Source organism: Pongo pygmaeus, chromosome 6 (genome assembly GCF_028885625.2).
Source record: "Pongo pygmaeus isolate AG05252 chromosome 6, NHGRI_mPonPyg2-v2.0_pri, whole genome shotgun sequence".
Taxonomy (NCBI): domain Eukaryota; kingdom Metazoa; phylum Chordata; class Mammalia; order Primates; family Hominidae; genus Pongo; species Pongo pygmaeus.
The window spans coordinates 112,984,526-113,003,598 of NC_072379.2; the positions used below are offsets into that span (position 1 = coordinate 112,984,526).

The 19,073-nt window shown below is 37.1% G+C and overlaps 1 protein-coding gene across 28 annotated transcripts in view; it reads left to right on the forward strand.

Moving 5' to 3' along the window:
• FOXP2 (forkhead box P2) overlaps window positions 1–19,073 on the forward strand; it is a 606,462-nt gene that overhangs the window by 222,391 nt on the left and 364,998 nt on the right. The window contains exon 1 of one of the 28 annotated variants that reach the window (XM_063667757.1): window positions 10,807–10,827. The exons of the other annotated variants lie outside the window; for them this stretch is intronic. The gene's annotated coding sequence lies outside the window, so the exon portion shown is untranslated. Of the gene's footprint in view, window positions 1–10,806; window positions 10,828–19,073 lie in introns of those variants that run through there. 28 annotated transcript variants of the gene reach the window in all.

Sequence of the window (19,073 nt, forward strand, 5' to 3'; positions counted from 1 at the left end):
TTGTTCCTCACCTCTCACTTTCCAGGGTCTAAGGTGTTTTCACTTAGTGCCAGGATTGTTGCTTTCACTCCATAGCCACAAATTTGACCTACCACATTCCAGTAGCTATAATTTCATCTTTTTTCCAGATATCCTCTAGTTTCATCTCCATCTTTCTTCTTAAAGGGCAAGATGGGAATAGAAGAAGAGCTTTTGTACAAAATAGAAACCTATAATAAACCCACCATGGTCCTCATAAGCCACTCGGGGGGACTCAGTGAACAATATACTCAACTAATTAGTCATTATACTAATGACCTAGGATTATATTAATCCAACCAAAGTATACAAGGGACTGAACTACTATTAGTTTGAACTCCCTAGGTCTCCTCATAAGTGAGTTGCCACCTGGAAGGTATACCAACCAGGCTGGCTGAGGATTACTGTGGATAAAGTAAAGTGCATCATATCTAGAAATGGTCAGAGTAGAATCCTAAATTTTCAAAACAGGTCTATATAACCATCACCCTTTTCATCCTGGTCATTATCCAGGAGATGGTCAAAGGAGATAAACCCTTTTAAGGGACAGCTGCATTTAGTGACCAAATTGTCCTGCTAAAGAGTGTAGACCAAAAAGAGATGAGAGATAAAGGACCAGAAATATTTCTGAATTGCTTTTTAAGGATACTGTTACCAGTCTTCTACAGTCCAGATGCCTGTGGAAGGTAGAAGCATGGACTGTTCATCAATTACCTTGGCTTGCAGTCTATTGTAGGGTGATCTTTGCAATAAAAGATGTAGAATTGTCCATCCGTTGGTGGTCCATAAAGCTGAAAATATGACATAGTTAAGTTTCAGGGCCACAATATCATGGCCAGAGTTGGCTGATTAGACTGAAACGGTGTCATTGTAATCCAAAAACAGTCTCAACAACAGTGAAGCATCAACAGTAGTATCCCTGGGAGGGAGACAAAAGACCGATATAGTCAATTTGCCAGGGGCAGATGGAGTCAATGCTGTTGAGAGGTATTTCTCCATGATTTTCTCAAATTTCTACATATCTTATAAGCAGAAGTACTACCTAATCTTTTCAGAATGTATTTTTAAGAGTGTATAGCAAACAGTTTTGGAAGATAGAGATATAGCTTTTATTTGCAGCAGAGAGCAGGTTTGTTCACTTTTTGTTGTAATAAAGACAATGTATCCTTCTGAGATAAAGATTAGACAAATGTATCGCCCATAATAAAATATACCGGTTTCCTAAGATAAGTGATCCTTTTTGTGTGCAGTTGTCACTTGGCTCTCTTCTCATCACTCTGTGGAAACTGAAGCTCAGGAAACTGGTTTCTTGTTATCCAGAATGTTAGACCCTTTCTCAGTTCTTGACAATCACCATACAAAGTGTGGCTTCCTGTACCACTATACCAGTGTATCAGTTTATAGCAGGTGCTGTAAGTCTGGCATGCAGTGGTAGCTTCTGCATCAGAAACATAGAACTCTGAATTGTGTGTCCAGTTTATGATGGTGGGTCCACAGTCATGACTGGTATGATGATGGATAGAGGTAGCAATAGTGGTAGTCTGGCTGGGACAGGCTTGATCAGCATCTTAATTCTAATTGATCTCATCAGAGAACAGGCTTTTAATGTGGGCACCTTTAGGAATGACTCAAGATTGTCTGATCAGCAGCTACATTTTTTCCCCATAGTTCTCAGCTCTAAAGGGAGATATATTTTTTTTTCTTTGAGACAGAGTCTCACTTTGTTGCCCAGGCTAGAGTGCAGTGGTGTGATCATAGCTCACTGCAGCTTCTGACTCTTGGGCTCATGTGATCCTCCAGCTTCAGCCTCCTAAAGACTGAGACTACAGCCACATGCCACCACACTCAACTCTTTTTTTTTTTTTTTTTTTTAGATATGGGGTCTTGCTATATTGCCCAGGCTTGTCTTGAACTCCTGGCCTCAAATGGTCTTCCCACCTTGGCCTCCCAAAGTGCTGGGATTACAGGCATGAGCCACTGCACCTGGTGGAAGGTGTCTTTAATCTGCTAGTCCCTGCTTTTCTAAGTGGTAGACCAAACATCTGGGATATTGTCAACAGTCCAATATATAGTAAAAATGTGACAAAGCTCATAAAGTGGAGTTTTGGTTACTGCTACCTTGAGTTTTGCCCATCGAGCTGAGTAAGTAAGCAGCAGCAGTATAGGAAACGTCATGAAGTTTCAGCTTAGCCAGAGTATCAGGGAAGCAGGTCCAGGCATTTAGGGAAAGTCTATAAATTGAGGGACCAGTTGAGATAGCAGCTTTACCTTGAGTGGTGTAGTTAGGGTGAATGTCTCCCCCAGAGGGGTAGTTGCCACTTGTTCGCATAAAATTGAGATGCCACTAGCTCGAGGCTAGCTGGCTCTTGAATGTACCATTTCCATTTGACTACAGAAGCCTATCAAGGCCCTTCCTAGCTTAATAGTCATCATGTCCAAGTTGACCCTACCCTCAAATGGGAATGTCAGGCCTGAGGGTCACAAGAGTCCTCCATATGTCAAGTGTTAGGAGAGCATAGTAGCAGATTAGCTGCCTTTTTTTTTTTTTTTAAGTGGGTGTACAGTGGCTGTTTCAGGCAGGTGGCACTATTTTACTGGAAATGGTCTTTCTGAGTACTCTGGCCGGCACCTGAGTTTCTAGTTGAAGCTGTGGTTTTCCTTTCTCCTCTTTAGATTCTGTGTTTGTTGCTGTTGTTGTTGTTGGACAACCTGGGAGAAGTTAGGGAGGTGGAATGGGGGACAAAGGGGTGAAATTACACAGCTCTCTATTGCCTGTCTTCATATGGCCATTGCTGAATAAGAGAATTTCTTCTGACATTTAAGAGACACTTTTTTAAGAGCAGGAGTGAAAGTTTATTAAAAAGCTCTCTAGCAGAAATGAAAGGAAGTAAAGTACACTTGGAAGAGGGACAAGTGGGTGACTTGAGAGATCAAGTGTGCAGCTCAACCTTTTGACTTGGGGCTTTATATGTTGACATACTTCCAGGGTCTTGTGTTACTTCTCCCCGATTCTTCCCTTGGGGTGGGCTGTCTGCCTGTGCATGCTTGAGTCCACTCGACCAATTTCTGAGATCTTATAGGGAAGTTGTGTATCACCAGTTTCAGGTGTTTTCTATCTATTAGGAGACTACCTTTCCCTGGCACTAGCTGTGACCAATTATTTTAGAGAGACCGTTAACAACCACCTGACCATCACTTGATGGTCACCTGACATTCCTGATATGTGTGTGTCAGGTGGGGGAGGAGCCTCTCTTTCCCTGCTCATGACTGACTGACCTATTGTAACATTTTCCCCCTCAAGAGTCCAAGACCCAGATTCTTTGGGGAAATGGATAAAGGTCAGTCTTCCATAACTGTTTCCTGCTGACAAAGGGGCAGTGGTGATGGTTCTGTGGGTCTTGGCCTCTTGCTAGCTGTCACAGCAGGAGAGTGGCTTTGTGGATTGGTGAAAGTGGTATCCAGCCAGGTCCAAGAGAGACAGGGGCAGGATTTTGCCAATGCCAAATATACTTCAGCAGTAGAAGCCACGAGATTACATTATTAAATTGTCCCAAGAGTCACCCCAGTGCAAACCTCAGCCGAACGCCATTTAGTTATATTCTGGTGCATTTTCCTTCTGCAGGAACTCAAACCAAGGTTTCTTATGGGTGCATGAGTTGGGGGCTAGAGTGACAACTGGTAGGATACTATGTCATTCCCCAGCTAGGAGAACAGAGGGGAGGGGTACATGATAGTAGGGAGTCAAGTTTACAGGGACAGTAGGAGCAGTGGGAAGGAAACTGAATTGTAACCTTTTCTTAAAAAAATTCTTTATTACTCTACATTTTACTTTTAATTGTTAACCTTTTGCAATGGACTTGGTGCTTTAGTTGTGGGACCCCTTTCTCTCTTGTATACCTCCTGGGCCCTGGAACCTCTTTTGTTTTTGCCCCTGTACATGCTGCTGTATTTCACATCATAGTTCTTAGTGCCTTCAGACACTTGTGCACCCAGTGTCTTATACTCCTTACTAGCCAAGCTGGGTGGGGCAGGAGGAGGTTGCAGCAGAAGCCAGATGCATGAACTTGGCATAGTCTTTATTATTATTTGCATTTAACTCTCTTTTGAGTGGCCACCTGCTGGGCACTCAACCAAATGAACTTTTATGTATTCAGTTCACCCAAATCTCCATATTGAATAGGGAGGTCCTGATTGCCAACATTATTTATTTTGGGTTTGGGGATTCCATGATTCAGTAGCCATAGTCACATTGCCTTTTGTCTATGGTTGCTGGACTTGCTGTCCTATTCTCAAGAAAACAACATATTCTTTTTGCTTTTAGAAGAGTGAGGAGCAATCAGGATATCATTTGGGCAGCTTGTTTTATTTCTACCTCTCTCTTTTTAGCCTCTAAATATTATCTTAACTCCCATTCATTAGTCCTTATTCACCCCTCATCTAATACATAGGTGAGAACATTCGTTTATGGAACCCAGAGAGCCTTTTCATTTCTTCAAACCTGACCCAGAGAACCCTTTTCCTTCCTGTTCCAGCAAACCATGTCTCTGTTAACATCTTATCCTTTGTCAAACCTGTTGGGTTTAGGGTTTGAGTTTACCTAATAGTCTAGCAATTAGTCTATTATTATTTCATGGATACTGGCAGGACACGTGAAATGTCAGGGTCAGAGTCAAATAACTGAATTACAGCACAGCAGGCAGCATAAGCAACAGCATTTTTGTGTTGGTTCCCCTTGCCTCAAGTCTTAAACAGCGATGTCTACAGCCCAGATGGATGCTGTGTATGCAGTGGGGCTGCAGTGAGTTTGGGAAATCCACCACTTTGTAGCAAGCAGTAAGCTAGCCTGCTCTTTGTCTTGGCGGGAAACATTACCTAATTCCTCAAAGTTGCACACTGTAAACACAACCCTGATAAATGGCCTGGGGCAAGAGCAATCAAGGGCTTCTTGGCACACCTAGCAGAATGTGGAGAAACTTGAGAGACCCATGGAGAATCCATCAAAAGGTCTTTATAGAGTTGCACTTCCTGCTTCTGCATCTTGTCTCTCGGAGTATTTTATAACCTACCATTTTTGTGAAGAGGGGGAAATACAGTGACTGAACATCTTCACAGTGCAATCACTTAGAGAGTCCAGAAATTCTCTGAAAATAAGGAAAGTTTCTAGACTCACTACATGCATAATTCAGGGAAATAAAAATGTGGGGTTACATTCTGTGTCTGAAAGTTTCCAAGCTAAAAGACACCACTATGAACATAAGTTTATAAAATAACATAGCTTTGGCTCTTCTGTGATGAATTATTTGGCTCAGTGATAACAATTTACACATGACTTTTAGGACATTAATCTTCAAAGATACTTCCACTGATTATTTGGAACATCTTTCTGGAGAAGACAGTCTCTAAAATGGAGAATTTTTGGTAAAGATGCCACAGAATATAATCTTACATTTCCATTTTACTAAATTGTTAATCTATTAAAGGTAAAACAAAAATATTGTCATTATTTGAAATTGTATAATTTTGTATAATGTCAAAAATAACTTCAAGAAAGGATATATAATTCTAACACATATCACCTGTACGTATTATGTTTAGGATAATTATAATCCAACATTTTATCTTGAGTCTAGTTGTAACTGATCAATATTTTTTCAAACTGAAAGTCTGGCTCCATTAGTGGTTTATACATTAATTTAGTGGATTGCAACCAGCATATTTAAAAATGTAATGTAATAGAATAAATAGAACAGAACAGAAATCAGAACCAAAAGAACAGAATAAAATGGAAAATACATGCTATTATGGATTAATATCCTGTGAAACTTTTATTTATGTGTATTTGAGTTCTCAGTGCTAATTACATTTTTTTCTTGCTATGGAATATGGTCATGGTAGTTTGAAAGATTATCATAAGTAATGAAACAGCATTATATTTTATATAATATAATAATTTATATTATTTTATTGTTATTTTTATATATAATATATATAATATATGAAACTGTTTCCTTTCTGTTGACAGATATAACTGTAAAAAGCTGTGTTTGGTAAAATTTCTGGTCATTTTTCTCTGCCTCAGCTGTCTTTTGCTAAGTAAGCTGTCATAGATGCACCTTTGCTCTTTGCTTCCTTCAGACAGCATGGGTAGTGTGTGGACCATAGACCTACGGTGCTCCGAATCACCTGAACAATCTCCACTGAGCAATCTTCACATAGTTCAATTGGATGAAAAAGCCTATGATATTGTATTAATATAAAGATATAGTCTTATATGAAATAACGGTGACCTTTTGACTAAAGGAAGGTTTGAGGCTAAGAAAGTTTAAGGCTATCTTATTCATCTTTGTGTTCCTAGTACCTGGCCTCATGTTGGTATGTAGTAGGTACCTAATAAGCACTTGCTGAATTAATGAGTAAACAGGTGACCACATTATAAATTTGGAAAGAAGCTATATTGGCAATTGATAAGGTATGTCTCTCAAATAAGGAGAATGATTTTCTTTGTAGTGTGTTGTCTGCCTTATTATCAACAGCTGTGTGTTTTGTGAGGCATGGTCTCCATATTCCACTAAAACTATTAATAAAATGGATAAAGTAATGCTGCTTTTTGTGTCCTGTGTGCAATGATTGTATAGATGGCTATTTATTTAACATTTCTCATGCATTGCTGTTTACTTCTGAAAGAGAAAAAAAGTGGTTCTAAAACGATAAGCACCACCTTTAAGCATTCTAACACTTGCCACAAAAATCTGATAGTATTTTTGTCAGCCAGGTGCATATATTTTGCCTCCGTAACACTAAACAATGTCAATCCAGGTTCCGTCAGTGTCTTTGTGTTGGCTTTTTCCCAAACTCTGTGAGGGTTAATTGTTTACATTTCCTCTCTGGGAATTTTATGGGAAGTTTCCTGGGAATTTAATAGGCAATGGAAGGAAACTAATGTTCATTAAACAAGAAAATGATTTAGGCATTGTATTAGGCACATTTTCTCATTTATCTATTATTAACAAGTACCCGTATTATAGAAGAGGAGTCTGAGGAGCATAAAGTTTAAATACTGCCAAAGCCCATACAAGTAGTAAGTGGTTCAGTTAATATTTAAATTCAGACTTATCAGGCTCCTTGGTTTCTATTCCAGTAGACCTCTGTTATTCAATCATTTCTAATTGATAAAACCATGTTATGAATGTAAATGTCGACCATACTGTTGCATGAAATATTAAATTTTGGGCTAGATGGAGTGTTCTAGGCATCCATACCAGCTATTTTTTTGGTTTTGTTTTCTGTCCCTTGTATTATAAAAAAGAAAATCACTATACATGCACACACACACACACACACACACATAAATACAGTCAATTATTGTTACTTGCCATGATTATGTTCTGTGAAGTCACCACAAACACTGAGTTAGTGAACACTGAACCATTGCTCCTCAGAGGAATACAGGGAGGGCTAGGTTCCTGTAAGACTCTGGTCAGAACATTTCCATCAGTTGATCAATATATAACCTTGTTTTATGTGTATTTCTGTTTTTAAAACACTGTATTTAGTATATATTGTTGCCTCACTGTAGCCAATGTCACTATAGCTCATGCCTGAGAAAAGCTTATTTAACTAACATACATATTTTCCCCATAGGGCATATCACAACCTTTTTACACTTAGGAACAGTAGTCAACACTTCAGTACTACATTTGGGACCTATTTTAAACAGTGAAATCACCAACAAAAAGCACAGATACGGCACTAAATAGACTGTGAAAAATACGTTTGTTTACAATATGAGAACTGGAACAGGAAGGCAGAGTGTCACCTTGTCTAACTTCAGCTGGGTGTGTGCATGTCAGGCAACTCAAATTTTTTGCTGCGTACATGTCTGTGAATGACCACAAAAGTGCTGTATTGCTTTTTCAATCACAAACACATAGGTGAATTTGCAAATATGGAATCAGCAAGAAAACAGGGATCAACTGTGCATACATGTATAATTATCGAAAGTGTTTTATCAAAATATACATTACTCTAATTCTCCAACATCATGTTCTCGACCAGTTCATTCATTCAGCATATATACTGAGCATATACAGTGTGAAAGGCACTGTTGTCGGCACTACAGATTTAGTAGTCAACAAAACAGGTATAGTCCCTACTTTCTTTGATGATACAGTATATTTTTGTAAAAGTGAGTAATATGCTAAGTGATGAGATGCACCATAAAGAAAAAGCAAGAGAAAAATACAGACTGACATTGATGGAACTTTTTTACATAAAGTGGGTGAGGAAGACCTAACTCGTATGGTGGCTTTATAGTTGGGACCTGAAGGAGACAAAGGAGCGAGCCCTGTAGATATGATAGAAGAGCATTCCCAAGAGAGGAAACTGCAAATGCAAAAGCCTAGGAGAGTTTCATGTTTAAAGCATTGCTCAGAGAGGGCCAGGATTTTAGGGGATGAGGTCAGAAAGTTAGAAAGTATTATAGAGTCTTTAGGACATAAGCCCATGATACCCAAAATCTCTTTTATAAAAAACTTTCTAATGTATTTTTTTAAAATTCTTTCTCCTATAAAGAAATGAATTGCCTTGTGAATGATATAAACAAGATTTTGTTATTAACAAGTGATTGAGGTACTTAATCCTACTTCAGGGCAACTTCTGGGTCCATACGAAAACTTACCCGGAATCACCTGCTCCAGTTTAAGTTTCAATATTAGGACAAGGACTTGCAGTGTCTGCTTAAAGTTTGGTTTAACTTTTCCTGGGGAAGTGAAAGGATTTTCAGCTATTTGTTTCTGATTACTTCTAAATAAAATTTTAGTTGTTTTGTTACTCCCTCCACCCACGTCCCCTGGTCCTCCATCTTTCCCAGGAATTCTGGGTACCTAGTGAGATTTCTGTGATTTTTCCCAATTCTTGCAGTTGTCCCAATGTATCACCTGTTGAGAGACAGTCATTAGAGCTATAACGCACCTTATCTTGGTATAACAGTGGATATGTTTGAATATAAGCAATAGATCGAAACCAATAACTTAGAGATGCTTTATTTTGATGAGTGGATTTGAGAGAGTAGGGATGGTAAGTGACACAGTGGAAGTCTAAAATTACAGGATAATATTTAAACCGTGCAGTGCTTTGCACATAATAAATGTTTAGTTAATGTCTTATGATCAACTAATGAATGGAAGCTCCACTAAAATATAAACACAATTTAGTTGCTTCATACTATCTCCACATCTGCCACCTTAATGCAAGCCACCATCACCTCCTGCCTAGAATTTTGCCATAGCTTCTAGTTAGTCTAAGTCTACAATTGATCTCCTGCAGTCTGTTTTTGTTCAGCACAGCAGTTAAAGAGATTCTTTTAAAATTCAGATCATGTCACGTCATAATTTAAAACCCTCCATCCCCTCCCTCCCTTTGCTTCAGGATCTACTGACATTTCCTAAAAATAGAATAAAAAATCCTTAAGATGATCTACAAAACAGTATACAATCTAATTTCAGATCTTATTACCCTCCCTGTCCTTCATTCTGGTCTTGCCACAGTAGCCTTCTTGCTGTTTCTTAAACACACTAAACACACTAAGTATGCTCCCACCTCAGGGCCTTTGCAGCAGCTGTTCCCTCTGACTGGGTTACTCTTCCTCCATTTATCTGCATGGCTGACTCCCATCAGCTCCTTGAAGTTTTTGCTTGTCACTTTCGCCATAAGGGCAGTCCTGACAATCCTAATTAAATTTGCAATTCTATACCACATCAACTAATCACTCTCATCCTAATCTAATTTTTCACATTTTTCTCATTTCTCATTAGAAGAATTTCTAATTTTTCTCATTTTCCAATTTACTGTTCTAATTTTAATAATTTTCTTCACTCACTGAAATGTGGACTGTTTGGGGAGTGATGCGGAGGCTTTAGTTAGGATTTTGTTTTTGTTTTATTTTCTCCTCTGGAAATGCTTCTCCTGGATCTAGACCCATTTAAATCCTAGCCATTCTTCAAGTTCCAATTTAGATATGCAGATGAAGAATTCTTTGTACTTCTTTGCTACAGTATGTTTTCTACTTAGCATGATGACTCTCTTTGTATTACAGTATTTTTCCATTTTCACAGAAAGCATATTTGAGCATATTTACAAAAGAAAGAGGTTTATTGGACTTACAGTTCCACATGGCTGGGGTGGCCTCACAATCATGGTGGAAGGCAAGGAGGAGCAAGTCACATTGTATGAGGATGGCAGCAGGCAAAGAGAGAGCATGTGCAGAGAACCTCCTGTTTTTAAAACTATCAGCTCTATTGAGACCCATTCGCTATCACAAGAACAACATGGGAAAGACCCATCCCCATGAATCAGTCACCTCCCACTGGGTCCCTCCCACAACACATGGGAATTATGGGAGCTACACGATGAGATTTGGATGGGGACACAGAGCCAAACCATATGAACTACCAAAATATGTGGTCATTTTAACAGGAAAATCAATAAAGAAAAATCTGGACATTTGTTATTTTGGTTGCTGGCTGCTAGTTTATTTGGATTTATAATTGGGTATTGTCATGTAGATGAGTCCAATTTGTACATTTTGAATTCTGTTTTTATAATTATTTATTTGCTAACTTACTACATTTCAGAGTCTAAAAGTGAAATCTTTAATATTCAGGTCCCTGGGAAATCTACTCATTGTTTCCATCACTGATGCAGATTTCAGATTTGGAGTCATACTGGAATTCTAGATAAAGCATCCCGTTGGAGTCATACTGGAATTCTAGATAAAGCATCCTGTTTCTTCCTGTTCAGTAGAAGAATGAGGTGGGATCATTCCCATATATACTCATAATATATGCTTTTTAAAGCCACCATTTCCCAGCATTCTGCTTCCTTTATTTTCAGTTAGGTCACCTCTGATTTGTTGGCTGTATACTGCTTGCACTGGACTACACATCACTTCCTGAATACATCATGCCAGTCCAAGAATATGTGTTTATTTTTGATATCCAGAAGGACTGGTCTCTTGCCTCAGTTTTCTCTTTATCACTTCAACTTTCAAAACCCTGCTTTAAAAAGCCAACTCTGTTTTGAAGTCTTCCAGATATAATTCAGCCCTACCACCTCGGTGTTCTTAAGGCATTTTATATATTATACCTCTATCATAGAACTACTCATTGTTCAAGTTACTTAATTACGTGTTTGTTTGTTTTTTATATTTCCCTGCTCCCATGTCACTATATTGTAACTTCTTTGTTTATTTTTATATTCTGGCACCACATTCAATACTGATTCACAGAGATCTAAAACATTCTAGTTATTCAGTCACTCTGTCCTGTGTGGCAGGTAGGACTTACGTATCTTCAGAATATTTGAGGAGTCATTCTCAAGAGTCTCTCATGAGTGCTCAACTTACCTGTTCCACAAGTCTGTCTTCATAGCTGCATGTTGCATCTTCCAGTCTCTGTTCTTAAGTTACCTTGACCAATCTTGTGAGACTTACACAAAATATAAGGCCCCTCCCTGCAGAGGGACAACCTTCTCAACTCCACCCTAAGAAAACAGAACATTTCTAGCTCCTGGAAAACTTGAAGACTACCAAAGACCGAAGACCTGTGGAAGAAAGGAGGAAGGGCAAGCCCTACCTTCATCAATAAGATAAAGATTTCCACCTCCTAGGGGTTCCTGTGCTCCTAAGGCAACATTTACTTTTTTAAATATAAAATTAAAAATTCTATGGGAACTAATTTGCTTTGGATTATTTCACTGTTGTTTGAACTTTTCCAGACAAGGAAAGACAATTTTTTCTATATTTGTGTGACAAAAGGGATATTCTGACAGCCTCCTTCCCCTTCCCTCAGAAAAAGTTTTAGAAGGAGAGTTAGGTAACAAGGAGCCTTGCTATTCTGCAACCATGAATATCTAGTAACTTTTATTTATTTATTTATTTATTTATTTATTTATTTGTTTATGAGACAGAGTCTTGCTCTGTTGCCCAGGCTGGAGTGCAGTGGCGCTATCTCGGCTCACTGCAACAACCTCTGCCTCCTGGGTTCAAGTGATTCTCCTGCCCCAGGTTCCTGAGTAGCTGGGACTACAGGTGCCTGCCACCACGCCCGGCTAATTTTTTGTATTTTTAGTAGAGACAGGGTTTCACTGTGTTAGCCAGGATGGTCTTTTTCTCCTGACTTCATGGTCTGCCTGCCTAGGCCTCTCAAAGTGCTGGGATTACAGGTGTGAGCCACCTGGCCTGGCCTCTAGTAACTTTTAAATAAAGTTGTCTCATTAAAAATAGTTCCCATTCTACTTTACCAGGAAATCTGCTACAAACAATTGTTTAGAGCAGCATCTCATAATCCCAGGGCATTATTCTCTACTTCCTTTTGCAGCAAAAGTGTGTATAAGGCACAGTGGATAATACAGGAATATATAATTTTATGCATTTTATAATTTTAATTCAGGATGTTTTTGCAAGCTGGTAGGGTCTCCATGACATGTACTTGAAACAGAATCAGATTTATTGAGCATCCAGTCCAGGTACATTTTTGGTTTACATTATTTCATTTTAAATTTCCAAAAACATTTTCAAAGTAAATACTTTTATTTACAGTTTGTATGTGAGAAAGCTTAGACTAAGAATTTGTCCATAGCTATTAAATAGAGAAAGCCAGGCTTAAGTTGTAGACCTTCTTATCTCCAAAGCTCATGCAATTTTTCTATGCTGTGTTGATGATTTTATTATTAGCCAAAAATAAATGACATGAGAATTTCAGAGAATTCCTTTTTTTTTGTTTGCTTGTTTGAGATAGGGTCTGGCTCTGTCACCCAGGCTGGAGTGCAGTGGGTGCCATCATAGTTCACTATAGCCTAGACCTCCTGGGCTCAAGCAATCCCCCTGCCTTAGCCTCCTGAGTAACTGGAATTACAGGTACATGCCATCATGCCCAGCTAATATTTTATTTTTTTGTAGTGATAGAGTCTCACTGTATTATTGCCCAGGCTGCTGTCACACTCCTAGACTCAAGCAGTCTTCCTGCCTTGGCCTCCCCAAGTGCTGGGATTACAGGCATGAGCCACCATACCCTGCCAGATAATTGCTTTATATGAAAGCTCATTTAAAAAATTTTACATTTAAGCTGGGTGTGGTGGCTCATGCTTGCAATCCCTGCACTTTGGGAGGCCAAGGCAGGGGGACTGCTTGAGGCCAGCCTGGGCAACATAGTGAGACTTTATCTCTACAAAACATTAATATAAATAAAACAAATATTTACATTTGATTTTCCCCTGCCATATACAGATGCACAGCATTAAAGCACATATAGTTCCATTAAATCCTAACAATTACTGTAGTAGACATTTTTTTCAATTTTGCAGACAAGGAAACTGAGATAGAGAGGTTAAATAAAATGTACACATTTTAACTGGTGAAGCACGTATTTGAAACCAGATTTTTCTAAGGCTAGAGTCCATACTCTAAAAAAATGTGGTACTTTATCTCATACAAACCTAGTATTCACATTTGTTAGTGTCAAATGTAGTGTTTACTGTAAATTAAGTTGTGTTGTGACATTTTGTATACCAAATTGATTTTGTGTTTATATACACGTATTTTGTTGTTTGATATTTATGTGTGTTTGTGTGTGAGGGAGATTTACGTTTTGTATGGCTGCTTCTCATTTGATTTTATATTTAAGCAAAATTAATTTTATTGTCATCAATGTCACAGAGAACTTGTGTGTATTGAAAGGCATGAGTTCTTTAGCAGATTTATATCTAACTCATTAATATTCTTAGTTCCATATTTTATATTCAAATTTACTTCTGCATACATTAGTTTACATAGGGTATTTGTATATATCAAGGCATGTTTATGTATGTGATTTTTTGACATGTTTTCTACCATCTATGGGTATACGCCCCGTACAAACACATCAGAGCCTCTCTTTATACAATGACAATCCGTTATCTATTTTAATTTTACAACAAATATTTTCAAAATGGGATAGTTCCTATTACCGGAGGTTAAACTGTAATTTGAGTTTATCTGCCCCAGACTAAAATCAGCACAGCAGTACGTTGCCTTTGTCATACTGTTAAACATTGTGAAATTGTCTTTCTCATTGGTTTTATGCAAAGAGAAATCCATTCGTTGTACAAGTACAGAAAAATGAATTTAATATCTATTATTTTAAATATGAGAGAGGGAGGATGCATTAATAGATTTATATATGACACATATATATCCGAAAAGAGTGAGTTGCTGAAAAGACTTCTCACTAGGAAAAGGTAATCATTCTAAGTCAGAGTTACAATGATTTATCCCCCCAAAAATACGATATTGGAAAAGGAGATACTTTCCAATTTGCCATTCGATTCAGTTACTCATTTTTAAAAGAAATAATTGTTTTCCTATAGATTAGCCATTTGAAAAGAATTGCATTTAAGTATTCTTGTAAGTTGGTTTTATTTAAACAATATGAAATACCATCAGAGTACTTATAATTTTCCTCCCAGGAACAAGTACAGTCTCAAAACACTTACACTGTTGTTACTTTTAGATTTTGTCTTTAGCATTTTATTGTCTCAAGTGGCTTCACAGCCATTACAACTAAAATGTAGAAACCAAAGTTTTATCGCTTTTCTAGATTCAAACTAGAAGTTCTATGTTAGAGCTGGAGTTATTCTTCAAGATGAGGAACTCTTACTCTTTTTTATTTTAAAGATTCTGTCAATCCATATGCCTATCAATATTTTGGAACTAAGATTCTTTCTGTGTCACCATATGTTTGACTTTTAAAGCAAGAGATTGTGATTCTGGCCTCATCACAGTCTTTACACATAGAATCTGTTGTTGGAATTTTCTGTCACTAGGACCTTTTTTTCTTCAAATTCAGCATTGTAAATCCTCCTATTCTCCCAGTACAATGTCTTGCTTTTATTTTTAAAAAATATTTCTTTCAAATGTGTTTCTTTTGTTCACTTCTTTGGCTATATCCCAGTCTTTTTTTATGTACAGATACCATGTTATTAGCTAAAAAATAAATGCCAAAAGAATTTCAGATAACTACTCTGTAGAAAATCTCATTTTAAAAACTTACATTTAATTTTCCTCTACTATATACTGACAGTTCCCTTTGAGCTAGCCTGTTTATTTATCTGGTCTTGTTGCACATTTGAAACTTTCTCACTTTAACTTCTTCAAGGAAATTTGTGTTTACATTTTGTCAGGCCTCCATCTTCTATACTTTTTGCTAGATTATTGCTTGCTGATATTGAGGTTTTTTTCTCTTTAACCTCAGATATAGTTTTCCATTCTTTCCTTTTTCTCTAGTTGCATATGACATGTGCCTGTCTTCAACATATTGCCTATTCCCAATAATTATTCCCAATAATTGGCGACTGTTATCTATCTATGAATGGGATTTAATAACCAATCTCATTACAGAAATGGTATTATTATATCATCATTTTACCTTTATACTCTATCAAAATATTTGCTTAGGAACATTTTAATATTTATTACATTTTAAAAAATTGACCCTTTGCTATTTATCAGTGCTAGTAATTATTTTGTCATAAGTTATAAAATTCATGAGCAAAAACGGATTTATAAGTTTTGTTTTCTTTTTAAAAAATCCAGTTCCTTTGGGAGATAAATGTTCTTTTTAATTTTTGTGGGCACATAGTAGGTGTATGTATTAATATTTATGGAGTACATGAGATGTTTTGATACAGGCATGCAATGAGAAATAATCATATCATGGAGAATGAGGTATTCATCTCCTCAAGCATTTATCCTTTATGTTACAAGTAGATTTATGTTCTTACATTAAACTTTTAAGTATTCAGTACTGTTGTACAGGTAAATTTAATTCTTTAAAAAATGTATTATTGGTGCAAATAATAGTCTATAAAGATTTCCAACTTAATATGATGTTGTTTTACATAATGTAGGAGGATCAAAACACTGGGCAATGGGGAAGTTAGATGTCTCTGATTGTTTTTGCTTCTGAACCATATACCCAGACTATCCAGAATGTAAGTTTATATGACTAGTAGTATTTGAAATTCCATATAGTCTTCCATTTTTTTCCATGTTATTCTCTTGTATCCTTTCTTTCAAATAAGATTAAACATTTTTTCTCTAAAAAATGTACAAAATATAAGCAAAAATGACATATTTTATCCTGGATCACATGGTAAATTTCAGAACATAGTAGGATATATGAAGTTAAAATACAAATAATCATGACTGATAATTTTTTTAAATCCTTGCATTTTGGAAAATCTAATTTTCTCTGTATATATCTGTAAACATTAAATTTATCTGTTCTATCTTAAAGAATTATAGGATTTTGTATATTCCATCATTTCAGAAAGATTTTAGTCAATTTGCTGCCATTATAATAAACAATGGATCTAGTCAAAGTTAGAGGAAATATATGGAGGAAAATAATAAAGCTAGAATAGGAATGGATCACAGAAATATTTTCTGTTTAGACCTGTTCGGTTGCTGAGATGGGTTTCCATCTATCTTTGATCTACTTAGCAGCTAAATTAAAGGAGGCAACATACTCAGTTATAAGATGAATGCTGTGTATAAAAAAAATTTAAGCAGCTGCTAGGTGGAATCATAGTTTTTCCAGATGCTTAGACCTACAATAATTTCGTCTAGTTCTCATGAAGACACACTGTGTAATATAGTGTATAAGCAGTAACCCCGTAATAGATACAACAAAGCTATTTCTTATGATAATAGTCAGTGTGTGACAAGTAGGTAACTCCAATGTGAAGTTCAGTAAAATCAATGTAAGAGGTGCTAACACGTTGCATTTGTCGTTAGAATTAGTTCATTCATGGTCTGATCAGATTGAGATGTAAAATGCAGACTATCTGGCCTGAGTAACACATGCTCTGTATGTCATTTAGGCAATCCTCCATAAATATTATTTCTTTCAACTAGAATTTTGATAAGGATTAGATAGCAAAGAGTACAAAGTTTGTACTCTTCAGCAAGAACATAAGGTTCAGAAATCTTACCTGGCTTAGCTGGATTATCTAAGGAGAATATAAAGTTGAAGAGTCTATAAATTAAGGACCCTAAACCAGAACCTTGTCTGAATAAATGGGCCCCAGTTTCACCTACTCATGGGAATGGGTTTAGAAAAAGTGAATGGGAAGAGCGAAAATCATGTGCAAAAACATTTCAGAATTCATTCCAAAGTACATGATTAGGAATGTAAAGTCCTAAAATTTATCTATAGGATATGATCTGTGGCTCCTAATGGGATGCCTAGTACTTGTTTGGGGGCACAGGGACTCTGCTTTCATTGCAAGGGGTAAACCAAACATTTATTCTGTAATATCTTTTGATAAATAATAAATCCAAAGTAAAGATTAGCATATTGGAATGCATTCTTCTGTACAGTATTTACCAGATACTGATAGACTATGCATTTTTCTCTGAGCATGGCCAAGATAATAATTTCACTCAAGAAAATATTCAAAGTAGTTGCTTTTAATTACCTACCATAGTCACAGGTAAAACTTGAGGAAATATTCAAATAAAGTTTACTTTTAAGAAATTTAGCTTCCTACTGAATAGGATACATATCTTCAAAGAATAAAAATATTTTAGGGATAATATAGTCAGTAGTTTTTATTAACCTGTATTGGACGTCCTTCAAATGACCTACATTTATTTTCTTTCTCATGGGCTTTACATAGGATAGATTACTCTCTCCTGCACCTCACACCTGCTTTGTTAATGACCTTTCATCCTTTGGCACAGAGCACAGAAATTCACTTCCTCTAGGAAGGCTTCTGAATTGCAGACCTGATTAAGTCCAGCTGATATTTGATCTCATTGCATCTTGTACTTTCCCTTCGTATCAGTGATCACAGTTTGCTATTATATATTTGTATGATTACTAATTTTTGTCTTCATACCCTGAGGAACTGACTGTGTACTTTCTTCTCCTTCTGTTAGCCAGGTACTTAGCAGTAGGTGGAACACATTTATTCAGATCTTTGTTGAATGAGTACTTGAATGAATGAATGAATGAATGAATGAATGAACAAGTGAAGTAGCATTAAAATTCCTATCTGGTCTATCAAACTGAAATTTAATTTATTAAATTTAGTCACCATTTAATAAATGTTTTGCCTCTTGAAGTTATTACACCAAAAAAGCACTATTAAATATTTCCTGATACTATGTAGGTCATACTACATTTTTTAACAGTTATTTTACTTTGTGTTTTCTTTTTTTTTCAAGATGGAGTCTTGCTCTGTTGCCCAGGCTGGAGTGCAGTGTTGTGATCTTGGCTCACCACAACCTCTGCCTCCTCGGTTCAAGATATTCTCCTGCCTCAGCCTCCCGAATAGCTGGGACTAGAGGCATGCACCACCATGCCCAGCTAATTTTTGTATTTTTAGTAGAGACAGGGTTTGACTATGTTGGCCAGGCTGGTCTCAAACTCCTGACCTCGTGATCTGCCTGCCTCAGCCTCCCAAAGTGCTGGGATTACAGGCGTGAGCCACTGTGCCTGGCCTCTTCTGTTTTGTTTTGTCTTGTCTTGTCTTTTTTCTTTTTTTTTCATGATACCATACCATTTTTCACTATGTAAGTTTTATTTATTTATTTTTATTTACTTATTTTTTCTTTTCTTTTCTATTTTATTTTTTGGTAGAGCCTCACTCTGTCACCCAGCTTGGAGTCCAGTGGCACTATCATAGCTCACTGCAGCCTCAACTTTCTGGGCTCCAGCAATCTCCCCACCTCAGCCTCCCTAGTAGCTGGGCCTAAAGGTGCATACCACCATATTTGGCTAATTTTTTTTTTTTTCTTGTAGAGATGGGGTTTTGCCATGTTTCCCAGGCTAGCCTCAACTCTTAGGCTCAAATGATCCTCCTATCCCAGCCTCCCAAAGTGCTGAGATTACAGGTGTGAGCCACTGCCCTCAGCCCTTTCTTTTTTTTTTTTTTTTTTTTTTTGTGACAGAGTCTTACTCTGTCACCCAGGCTGGAGTCCTGTGGCGCGATCTCGGCTCACTGCAAGCTCTGCCTCC